At 40.6% G+C, this 13,223-nt stretch overlaps 1 protein-coding gene across 3 annotated transcripts in view; it reads right to left on the reverse strand.

Annotated features, from left to right (window-relative positions):
- JAK2 (Janus kinase 2) overlaps nt 1–11,377 on the reverse strand; it is a 96,597-nt gene extending 85,220 nt beyond the window's left edge. For 2 of the 3 annotated variants that reach the window (XM_039364489.1, XM_039364484.1), the window contains exon 1: nt 10,543–11,377. The gene's annotated coding sequence lies outside the window, so the exon portion shown is untranslated. The remainder of the gene's footprint in view (nt 1–10,542) is intronic. The other variant, XM_039364488.1, reaches the window with a different exon arrangement.
- Between the last annotated feature and the right edge of the window lie 1,846 nt (nt 11,378–13,223).

A 13,223-nucleotide genomic window follows, 5' to 3' on the forward strand; every position in this document is an offset into this window, starting at 1 on the left:
AAAGATAAATACTGTTCAGCTACTGAGTTGATAAGAAACTTGTAGTTTACTAAGAGCATAAGAAAAATTAATTGGACTCAATTACACATGGATACTGGAGAGAAAAAATGGATTCAACTGCATACTAGATATTTTACATAACTTTGATAGTATTGAGCAAAGCAGTATTTCATAGAACCATATTTTTTAAGAAAAAGTTCATTGCACCATACAGATTAAATCAAATGAATAATATATTTAATTAACTTCACACTCTTATTTTCTTTCCCAAAAAAATAGCTCTGAAAATTCTAAAAGCAGCTTAGAAATATGCTTGCGTGTGGCAAGTCCAAACAACGTAACAAAATTATCTGAAAAACAACTCAATAATCAGCTTTAAATCTGTATTGAATCTATTAACAATTCAAATATATAACAATATCTTAACTTACTTTATGGGTATATTTATGCCACAAGAGTAAAATAATCCTTCCCCATAGCAGAATTACTTTTCATTTCACCCCTCCCAAGAGCTAATGTTTTAAAATATTTTGTCAACAATAAAATACCCCTCAACTAACAGAACCTTATAAAGTAACATTTACAATTAACTGGTACTGAAATGTAAACGTTGTACAGAAGAGATTTCAGCCATTTTAATAGCTTCGCATGGTGCCAAATGCTTTAGAAAGTATTTCACTCACAATCAGATTTTTAACTCTTGTGTTACTGATATTAGCAACTCTAGAGAGCAAATATCCTTTGTGCAACTGGATTCTTAATTTTCTTACTAACAGGCCCCAATATGTGCGAGTTGGAACAAATATTTCTAACACCATTTTCTTGAGCACAGGTTCTCCTCAGGGCTGTGTCCTAAGTCCGCTGCTGTTCACCTTGTTGACCCATGACTGTAGTGCTAGATTTGCCGCCAACCATATTGTGACGTTCGCAGATGATACAACAGTAGTGGGCCTTATTCATGACGACAATGAGGGTGCTTACTGCAAGGAGGTTGAGGGTTTTGTGAACTGGTGCAAGGAAAATAGCCTAGTTTTAAATACTGGAAAAACCAAAGAGATTATTGTCAATTTCAGAAAAGGCAGGAACAGCCACACTTCTCTGTGCATTAATGATTCACCTGTGGAGATGGTTATCATCATCAAATTCCTGGGTGTGCAGTTAACAAGTAGGCTGGCTTGGTCGCTCAACAGCGAGACACTGCTGAAGTGGGCACAGCAGCGCCTGCTTTTTCTGCATCACATGAGAAAAGCACATCTTCCTTCCCCTATCCTTACCACTTTCTACAGAGGGACGATCAAGAGCATCCTGTCATACAGCATCACCGTCTGGTTTAGAAGCATCACTGCTTCAGACAGGAAGGCAGTGCAGAGAGTGGTGAGGATGGCTGGAAAGATCATTGGTAGTTCCCTCCCTTCCATCCAGGATACAGAAGCGTTGCTTGAGCTGGGTCCACAAGATTGTCTGGGACACTACACATCGTCTTCACAACCTGTTTTCCTTGTTACCTTCTGGTAACAATGTATCCGTGGTATCCAAAGCAGAACATCCAGATTCAGTCACAGCTTTGTTCCATACAGTATTAACCTTGTGAACTCTAAAGCTTCCTCCTTCTGTTATGTATTCAAGATGGACATGAATAATATTTATGTTACTTACAGTATATGTAAGGATGTAGGTCTATACATATGTTGTATATAGTATGTTTTAAAAGTGTGTTATGTATGTGTACACTTTGAGAGGAAGCAACTAAATTTCATTTTTAATGTGTGCCATTGTGCCCACAGGAAAAAAATGACAATAAAGGTTATCTAATCTAATGGAGCATCCTGCATTATTTCAGTTTTTCAATTGATCAAAACAATTTCTAGTTCGTAAACCTGGATAGCGAGATGGGCAGCATACATATTTAATAAATAATAAATTTAGTAAATAAGCTCATCTAAAGTTTTCTTTACTGTCTCAGTAAAAATGAATCAGCATTTCCTCTTCCTTGGAAGGCTGCATATTTACTATCAAAAACTGCAAAATCTGCCTCACAGGGGCTACAAGGAGTCAGGTATATATCCTTACATTAGCCAGGTCCTCTTATCCCCAATATCCAATTTCTACATAGATATTCTCTCCGAAATATCCTGCTGCTTTCTTTATATAAATAGTTTTCAGGTTATGATCACTTATTCAGCAACAATTCAAAATTCGATGGTGCTGAATGAGAGGGAAATACGACAGTCCTTAGAATTTTGGTTATCATCACATGCCCACAATCATGGTGATCATGATTCCCAATTTTCCCTGCCAGTTTCCCACAAGCAAAGTCAATGGTGAAGCCAGCAGGAAGTTGGAAGTTGTGTTCACGTGAGGTCTTCATTTACTGACAGCAACCGGGACTGCCAGAATGTATTTATTTATGAAATATTTTTATGGCCACCTAATTGACACACTGTAACTCTGGATAACATTAAAAAAAACAAAATAAAAAAACCACACACCTCCAACTCCCCCCCCCCCGGTGGCAACAATACAATCATATCACGTACTTGATTGGCTCCATATCTGTTTGGAGTCCCCAAGCCTACAGACAGAACCACATCTTCAGAGCCTTCCTGAAAGGTAACAAAGCGGGGGCCAACCTTATCTTTGGGGGTATTTTCCATAAAGAGGGAGCTACTACTGAGAAAGCCCTTTTAGTTGGTTCTGCCAGATAAGTTTCCCAAATAGATGGGACCTGCAACATGTCCTGCCTTCCCGGTAGGTTGGGTAGATATAACTGAGGAAAAGCAGTCCTTCAACTAAGAATTGCCATTACAATTCCGGTCCCAATTACCATTGTAACGCATAGACTACCTGTAGGTGGGATGGAAGTAAGGGAAGGCATATGAATTTTTCATTCCATGTTTATTATCATATTTAAAACAATTAAGATGGGAGAAAATAAAAGAGAATTTGATTATTATGAACCACGCGCTTGACCTGCATTTTTAATTAACACCTGGAAGAGGGACTGCTCAAAGAAATTAGCTCTATTCATTTTTGCAAAAGAATAACTCCAAAACTTCCAGCTTTAACCTCAATCAGATAATTATTTCTCTCTTTTGTCATAGCAGGTTCTCAATATCCGCTAGAAACTTAATCCTCATTAATATCTGACCTTCTTTTACTGATGCTGAAGCAGCTCTGGGGGTGGCAGAGGAAAGAAAAGGTTTCAGGGCTGTAAAACTTGCCCAACAAAAATGAAGACCATACAGTGCTCACTACTGTGGCAGATGGAGGAGAGGCCCCTGGTGCTGAAGTAATTAATAGGAACAATTTAAATAAGCACAACGCTGCTTATTTTAGTCCTGGTATCTCTTTTCATGTCCTCCTGCTTCAGTATTAATCTTGCAAATTCTAAATTAGCCAGCAATACAAGAATTTCTTGCAATACAAGTGTTTGTTGCACATATCCTTTCCTACAGCTGTTACTGTTAGGAAAAGGTGTTTTCTACTCTTATGGAGATCTAGCTAGTCTCAAAAATCTTTTGGAAGGGAAGACATGCCTTTGTTTTCCTACTTCTACTCTGCCTTGCCCTAATGTTTATTTAGGGATGGGTTTTTTTGTCAGAAATCTAATTCCTGCTTTGTCTTAGATTTAAATTGGACCTTGGAGATATTTGCTGGGTTTTATCTTTGTCCCTCAGCATTGTAGCTGTTGAATAAAAGGGAAACAGTATCTAGGACAGTGATTGACATTTCCTCCGTAGACAGGTACGGCCTAGCTGAAATCAAAATTAAAGTCTTTTTAACAGTTGTCTCTGAAAGCAATCCAGGTACTGAATATCCTGTGTCAATGTATACATTTTCCTTTTCCCAGCTTAGGAAGTTCTCATTTTGGGAATTATTAGGAACTTAATGGAACTAAATTGTTAGGAACTAAATAAAATCTTTGATGTTGAAGTGTATAACATTTTTATCTAATCAGGAATGCAATGAACAGTCCAAGTTTTGCCTCAGGGCTACTTTTACCTCCCAGAGCATGCAATAAAATGGGAGCAGAAAGATTTTAGCCATACTGAAAGTCTAGGTAAAGGAAGGAACAAGACAAATGAAAACTTGAGAAATATTAGACCTTACTGAGCAGAACACTTCACAAGTCTTGGTGAAGAGACAGTTTCCTGTATTTGTGGCTAATGATTGTCTTCATTAGGCACAAAGCCTTCATGTTGACACAATGAAAATGTACATGCTTCCTATTGACTATGGCTACTCTATGCTGTGATGATACAATAATTCACAGAACTTTGGCATCTGAAAGAGCCAATCAACAAGTTTACCATGACTACATATATGACCTCATCCCTTGATCATTATTCTGCTATGTGCAACGGCATATATGGACAATGCCTATGAATGGCACAATACATTATAATATTTTCCAAGAAGAACAGAACTACCTGTTTAAGGCAACATGTTGAGAAGTGAGATGTGTTTTCTATGTGTCCTCTTACTGAAACAAGACTGTATTTACATCCTTAAACAAAATTGCCTTATTAAAAAAGGTGTCTTTATCTATAAGATAAGATAACCTTTATTGTCATTTTTTACTGTGGGCACATTGGCACACATTAAAAATGAAATTCTGTTGCTTGCTCTCAAACGTGTACAGATATATAATATACATACAAACATGCTACATACATACATACAGTATGTATATATCTATACCAGTTGTAGGCAACCCAAAACACTCAAAGAGCCACTTGGACCCGTTTCCCACCAAAAACAAAACACTGGGAGCCGCAAAACCCTTTTGATATCTAAAATGAAACTAACACTGCATATATCCTTTTTACCTTTATTATAGGTAGGTGTGTGTGTGTGTGTGTGTGTGTGTGTGTGTGTGTGTATGCAGGTCTTGGCGTATTCAGGTCTTTTCCCATGTAAGATTGAGAGTATCTTGGCGACGTTTCGACGAGGTCAAGATACTCTCTTTCTCGCCAAGATACTCTCAATCTTACACGGGAAAAGACCCGAATACACCAAGACCTGCATACCTGTACCAATGAAAATCTATGAATGAATATATATATATAAATATAAATATACATAAATATAAATAAATAAATATATAATATATATATATTCAATGGTATACAATCCTCGAACTCCGGGAGGAATATAAAGCAGCTGCTTATTGTTATCTTCATTTTAGATGTCAAAAGGGTCTCTCTCTGTCTCTGTCTCTCCTCTCTCTCTCTCTTTCTCCCCCCCCTCTCTCTCTCCCCCCCTCTCTCCGATCTTCTGCTCACCTGGCAAACTGGCTTCAAGCTGTTCTCCAACAAGCTCAGGGGTAGGCAACCTCAGCTCTTTTATGACTCATGGACTTCAACTCCCAGAATTCCTGAGTCAGCATAGCTGGGCTAGCTAGCTCTCTCCTGCCCTTCCTGCTTCCTGCAGAGACACAGCAAAAGGAGGAGCTCCACCCAATAAACTTTCCAGCTCATCGGAGAACACCGTGAGTCCACTCTTTTTTACACACCAATACACACACAGAGAGAGAGAGAGAGAGAGAGAGAGAGAGAGAAGGAGGGAGGGAGGGAGGGAGAGAGAGAAGGGAAGGCAAGTGCCTCTCTCTGTCTCTGTCTCTCTCTGCAAATGGCAGAGGAGGCTGGAGCCGCAGAAGAAAGCTCAAAAAGCCACATGTGGCTCTGGAGCCACAGGTTGCTGACCTGTGATCTATACCATCACATATAAATACATATAAATATTAATCACTGTCCATCTTATAAAGCAGACATTTGTTGCTTAGACATTTAATCCTCATTCATATCTAACCTTCCTTTGCTGATGCCTAAACTAAGCAACTCTGGGGGTGGAGAGGGAAAAAGAGGTTGCAGGGCTATATAACTGCCCAATGAAAGCAACCTCTTTGTTACTGGATCTCATCCTGGCAGACGGAGGAGCCCCTGGTGCTGTAATTACAGGGACAGTTTAAATAAACATGCTGTTTCATTTCAGTTCTAGCACCTCTTTTAATGTTCTCCTGCTTTAGTATATATCCTACAATATCCTACAAGTAGCCAGTAATAGAGTAATTTCAGAAAATACCCACCTTCTTCTAAAATCATTTTATGTGAACTCACCTCCATTTAGATAAGATAACCTTTATGTCATTTTTTTTACTGTGAGCACACTGGCCCACATTTTGCTCTGCTTCTTCTGCCATATCAAAGGATGGTACCACTTATGCCCAACAGAGAATATAAATCTGTTCTACACTAATTATGTCTGCTATGAGTTCACTACTATCTATCTCTGTCCACCACTGCGTGCCCTTCAATTGTGTTGACACATTCATTTTCTTTACTCCCAGCTCCTGTTACACAGGTGCCCAGATTCAGTTTATGGCCACTCATACATTCACAGCCTGTTGTGACAGATGGCTCTTGTAACACCACCACACTCACACACCACTTTCTAGCTGGGGTTTCCAGATAGGTGCAGCTAAAGCAGATGAGAAATATAATTCTGATCAACAGCCAGGGAACAATTAGCAACACATATAAATCATTTTCAACCAAATACTGAGGCACATAAGGAAAACACAGAAACACAATGAACTTTAAAGTAGCAGCAAAACTTTACTGGTTACAATGTACCGTAAATGCCGGTGTACAAGGCGACCCGGCGTATAAGACGACCCCCGTCTTTATAGCCGGGACGCATTCCTAAAACGTCGTCTTATACGCCGGAAACTACCAGTATTTCCGGCGTATAAGACGACTCGGCGTATAAGACGACCCCCGTCTTTGGCGCCGATTTCAGCGCTCGCGGAAGTCGCCTTATACGCCAGCATTTACGGTATGTTTCCTCTCACACACTTATCTCCACTTATTTGATTATGCCTTTAGCCTGGTATTGGGAACTGCAGGTACGCTACATAAACAATTTACTCTCTTGACATCCTTTCCTCTCCAACCTTTCCACTATGCAGGGGGAGAGGGAAAAAAGCAAGTGCTTTTGTAAACCATCTCTCCTTTGTCCGATTCTTTCCTACTGGTGGTACAACTGCATTTTTTCAACATGTAGAAGAGCAAACAGCTTACTTTCTTCTAATCCCTTTCTCTCCAATCTCTCTGCTCTATGGGAAGGGGGAAGTGTCATAGAAAGGAGATATTGCCTTCAGAAATAGTTTGTTGTCCCCTCAAGATTGGAGAGAAAGGAATTTCAAGAAAGTACTGTAAGCTATTTACATAGTGCATCTGCGGTTCCCAGGCTAGGCATGAATACATTGCTTTTGATTTATAGAAGAGGAGTTTACTCTCTTGCAATCCCTTTCTCTCCAATCTCTCTACTCTGCAGCAGAGGAAGAAAAAAAAAACCTAACAAGCCAGGCATAATATATGTACTGATTGTAATACCAATCACGTGACTAAGGAACACTATGAAGGTCATAAATGTTCCTAAATTGCCTGTAAAGTTGAAGGTCATAAATAAGAATTATCTGTAATTGTATATGGGACTGAGTGTTTCTGTGAACTTAGGTCTCTTTTGTCTTCATCAGATGACCTTTCTTCTTTGATCCTTAGAGATTTCCCTCTTATGTTTCTCTCCAAGGAACTTTTTGAGAAGGTTATTGACTTTGCTTAAATGCCTCATCTTTAGGTTAAGGCTGATCTTTAGCAGGTATTTGTATGTATGGCTATGTAAATATGCATGTACATGTATGCATACATATGTACATGGAGTGAATGTATGTAAATATTTATATATTTAAAGTCGTAAACAATGTGTTTGATACAGATATGAAAAAATATGTTCATCTGAATATTTTACATTGTTTCCTATAGACAAAGCAACACCGCTCAATATTACAGTGCCATCTCTAGAAAAAAAAAACCTAATTTAGCTATAGCCTGGAATCACATTTTTTTCTAGATAAACTCTAAACATCCAGGATGTAAGATTGCTGGGAGAAATATCAACAAGCTTGAAACTCAACATTAAGAAAACCAAAATCATGGCATCCGGCCCTCTCAATTCCTGGCAAATAGATGGGGAAGAAATGGAGGTAGTGACAGATTTTATTTTCCTGGGCTCCAAGATCACCGCAGATGGGGACTGCAGCCAAGCTTGCTCCTGGGGAGGAAAGCTATGGCAAATCTAGACAGCATACTAAAAAGCAGAGACATCACCCTGCCAACAAAAGTGCATATAATCAAGGCCATGGTTTTCCCAGTTGCAATGTATTCCTGTGAAAGTTGGACCATAAGGCTGAGCGCCAAAGAATTGAGGCCTTTGAACTATAGTGCTGGAGAAGACTCCTGAGAGTCCCTTGGACTGCAAGGTGTTCAAACCGGTCAGTCCTAGAAGAGATCAACCCCGACTGCTCTTTAGAAGGCCAGATCCTGAAGTTGAAACTCAAATACTTTGGCCACCTAATGAGAAGGAAGGACTCACTGGAGAAGGGCCTAATGCTGGGAAAGATTGAGGGCAATAGAAGAATGGGACGACAGAGAATGAGGTGGCTGGATGGAGTCACTAAAGCAGTAGGAGTGAGCTTAAATGGGCTCTAGAACAGTGGTTTTCAACCTGTGGGTCGGGACCCCATTTGGGGTCGAATGAGCATTTCATGGGGGTCGCCAAACCACGCTGTCCGCCATTTTTTTCCCTTTTCCCTAGCTGTCCTACTCCCTCTTATTGGTGGCCACACCCACTTGGGGGTCACCACAACATGGGGAACTGTATTATGGAGTCACGGCATTAGAAAGGTTGAGAACCACTGCTCTAGAAGATGGTAGAGGACAGGAAGACCTGGAGGAACATTGTCCATGGGGTCGCGACTTCGTAACTAACAACAACACAACTATTTATTTAAATCCCAGATCATTCCATAATCATGTTAAAGTCAAGAAGATATAAAACTTTTTTTTGGGTTTCCTTATTTTTTCAAGAGCAATGTCACTCTGATTTATTCTCTAATACATATCATATATATGTTGTACTGATAGGCTTATGAAGGATAGCAACTTACAACATAGTGGAGAATCAATCTGATAACAATGAATCTGGATCATCTGCTAGATAAAACTACTACTTCTATGCCCTTCCCAACTTAAAATCATACATGCAAACCTGTGGAAAGAAGATATTTTTCTCTCCCCACAGCTATAAACAGGCCTGAGGGGGTTGTTCCCTTATCAGAGACTTTTCTTACTTTTAATTTTTTAAAAATATGGAGAATTACACAACAGAGCATTCATGACACCCATTGCTGTTTGTGAAGCAACAGTTCCTCTGTAGATTTATAATGCTTTTAAAAAAACTATTACTAAATCCTCAACATTATAATTTGTGATCATTCCCCACAAACTACTAATACCTTCCTAGAGTTGCAATTCAACAGTATGAAAAGCACAAGAGTAGAAGAAGTCTATCAGATAAAGCAAAAACAAACAGTGATAAATAGCATCAATTCTCTAAGTTGGTGCTGCTGAAAATGTCAATTCTGGCTAGATTCTCATGACGTGCAAAGCCAAATTGTGGTTTCAAAGTCACTGTGGGGGGGGGGGGGGTGTCGTGTGAGCGCAGCCAGATTGGTTGCAAACCACAACTTCTTCCAATCATTCTGAGCAAGAAGTTAGCCACCCCTTCTTTTCTTCCCCTACTCAGAAGCCACAGGATCTTTGTCTTCTTTTGAGAAAAGGACTCATTTCTAGAATTTCAGCTTTATAAGCAGAAAAGAAGGCAGAATCAAGTCACACAAGTTATCCTTGAAAAAATAGAATCCCCCTAATGTCTGAGACAGATCACCCCCAAAGTTCTAAATATTTATAAATGCATGCTATATCTTAGCAGAGCGTCATTTAAACGGAAACATCCTTGGGATTAAAAAAAAAGAGAGAGAGAAAGAGAAACATGAAAGAGAGGAGTAAGAGGCCTCTTCTAACCGCGGCCGAGTTCATCTCGCCTAAGGATGTTGACAGCCTCAAATTAAGAAAATGGTCGGCTTTTTAAAAAGGCGTAAGAAAAGGGACACCCCAGAGCTTCTATCAAATTTAACCCCAGCTTATTCTGACACATTGGAGACCATCTTTCGCTTTCGCTTCTACCAGAGGCGAAGGGGATTTTGAGGGGTAGGCGGAGAGATGAATTAAAAAAACAAAAAAAAAAAAAACCCAAGATGATGTCTCTCCCTTAGAATAAATGCCAACAGCAAGCACGAATGACCGGCAACTTCCCCGCCCTTTTTTCTCCCCGTTTTCCTTTAAAACACAAAAACACACGCACACAAAATCCTGATTATTACCCGGTTAGGTTAATAAAACCTCGGAGAGCACCAAAAACTCCGGAGCTCAACCTTGGAGAGTCTCTCCGATTGAGGGAGGGGAAAAAAAACACACACACACACACACAACGCAAACTTTTGCCTTTTGCAAAACTGGCATCTCTAGAGAAAGGAGCGGGCTGCGAGCGCGGCCGTCCCGCTCCTGCAACTGTGGGCGAGTCCCCCGCAGATAATCAGATAAAACCAAACTAAAACGGGCGCCCAGGAAGTTAACTCACCCGGGGTTGGTGTCGGCGGAGGCTTCCTCCAAGCTTCCCTCAGGAACGGCTCCAAGTTTCCCTCAGCTCTGGCCGCCGGGAGGAGGAAGAGAGAAGCTGCTGCTGTTCCTGCTCCTCGCGCGCCTGCCGCAACTGCAGAGCTCGGCCTTCAGCGGGGGTTGCAGGCTCGGTCTCTTTCGCTCGCCCGCTCGTCGAGTCCGCCTTTCCTGCTCCTGGTCTTCCGGAGGGAGGGGAAAAAAGAACAGCCACCGCTTCCGCACAGAGGTCCAAGCCGAGCGGGAAGCCGCAGCCGCGCGCGCGCGCCGGGCCTGCCTTCTTAGGTGCACGCGCTACTGTCGCCAAGAAGCGGAGAGGCCCGACAGGCTCCTCCCCCGGGAGGAGAGCTAAATGCCCGGTTTCTGAAGTGGCTTCAGCTCCCAAAGGAGAGGAAGCGGGGGTTTGGTCGAGATCGGAAGAAAGGCTGGTGCTTAAATCTTTTAAGAAGGGGGGAGCCGTTTTAATAGGCCAAATATCGCAAATACCCCCGTTTTTCTAGCTTCGCAAAACACGGAACTGTACAAGAACTAATCAGCCTGTGATCCCGGGGGTTGCAAAATGCCTTGATTAGATGTGTAAGTTATGGATAATTTCCCTAAAGAGACTTAGATTTGGTCATTTGAGGCTAGCATAGAGGAATTGTTGTACTAATAGAATCAGATATGCAACTAAATATGTAAATAGATAGTTTATATCCTGTCCGATTCTGAGCATGACAGTGATAAATACATGATTTATAGGTTGTCCTACCTAGTCAAACTAATGGTCAATGAACAACATGGAAAAACCAGGATTTTGGAATGAAGCTGAATATCCATACTTTTCTTTTTATTCTTTTAAAGCAGTGGTTCTCAACCTGTGGGTCAGGCCTCCATTTGGGGTCCAACGACCATTTCATGGGGGTCGCCAAACAACGCAGTCCGCCATTTTTTCCCCCTTTTCCTTAGCTGTGCTACTCCCTTTTATTCTATTGGCTTTTGAAAGCCAATAGAATAGACTCTCTTGAATAGAGTCTAATTCTATTGGCTTTCAAAAGCCAATAGGAATTGTCCAGGCTGTCTCTGCCCTGCTGAGCCCGCCAAAAGTCCCATTCTGCAAACGGTGCTGCACCAGTTGATTAGTCCTCGACTTATGACCAGTTGAGTAGTCCTCGACTTACGACCGGTTGGGTGCCAAGGCATTAAAAAGGTTGAGAACCACTGTTTTAAAGCCATTGCTTTTTCTAGTCTGAGTGTACTCTGTAATGACTAGGAATGTTTTATATAAAAAATGGACATGTATCAGGAGGAGCTCAATGTGAAAGAAAGTTCCTATAAGCAGAATTGGAAACAATTGCAATGATGAAGACAAAAAGGCCTTATACTGGAGTAAGAAATGGGCCAAGTTTCCATGACATATGCTGGAAATGCAGAGATGGAAAGTTGAAACTCAGAATGAGTTCAGGTTGGTGAAGGTTAGGATACTTCCCAGATTAGGAATACTGGATAGGGAGGATATGACTAATAAGAAATAATGAGTATAATTGATCAATGGAACACCTTGCCTCCCAGAGTTGTGGGTGCTCCGATCGCTGGAAATTAAAACAAACAAAAATGGACAAACATTTAACCAGGATGGTAAGACCTCTTGCTTCAAGCATGGACTAAAATACCTCCGAGGTCCCTCCCAATCAAGGAAGATTCCCCAGGCCTCTTTCTATTTAAATACAGTAAAAAAAAATCTTGTTCTTCTAAAACAGCAGAACGCTAAAGAAACTGAAAGAACTTGCTATCCTAAGCTGGGAAGAAGTAGAAAGTACCATTTCCCCAATAGAAAAGAACATCTCTGGAATTATCTCCAAAGTTCAGGTAGGTCCATGAAAAAGAAGCTTAAGGACTTCACTTTAGGATTCCAATTAACTTTAAGAAAAAGTAAATGTTTTAGACAGAAGCTGTGTTAATTTTATTTTTAGTTTGGAGGTGCTTAAGCCCAATCTTTTGTATCTCTGTGTAAGCTCAGTGACTGAGACCATCAGGGTATGAGCTCGGCCCTGCCGAGAATTTCTTTACGTATGTTCAGTGCTAATGGAAAACTATCAATGTTCCTCATGCTTGATGAAAAAAGGCAGAGTTACTTAATTCTTAGTTTTCTTCCCAAAAGAGATAACCTTGAAATTCATAGAAACATGATGAGGAAACCCCTATTTACTTGTGTTTAAATGTTCAAAGTTGGATTGCATACAAAGGATGTTGTCAGCCTTCCCAGGTAAATCAGACAGGAAGCAGGACTAGATAAGCTAATTCTACCTTTTTCTAAAGGCTTCATTAACAGAATCTTGCAAGTCTGGAAGGACAAATTTCTCCCCATCACTTTTAACTGCTTTATCCATTAGGCGGGTTTCCATGTCTGACCATTAAACCATTGGGGGCTCCTGCCTTTCTCTCCGATTGTTTCCTAGGCAGCATCTCTTCCTTTCTTTGCCCAAGGTCATCCACACATTCCATTACAGATATGAAAGCTGCATCCAATCTTTTATGTTTTCATTGACACTGGAGACAGAGAGCGTGTTAGTCAATGGAACCCCAAAATCAGAAGAGGCCTGGTAGCAACTTTAGTAAATATATATATATATATATATATATATATATATATATATATATATTGAA

This window comes from Crotalus tigris, unplaced genomic scaffold (assembly GCF_016545835.1).
Source record: "Crotalus tigris isolate CLP2741 ecotype Arizona unplaced genomic scaffold, ASM1654583v1 scf7180000019762.1414395, whole genome shotgun sequence".
In the NCBI taxonomy this organism is placed as follows: domain Eukaryota; kingdom Metazoa; phylum Chordata; class Lepidosauria; order Squamata; family Viperidae; genus Crotalus; species Crotalus tigris.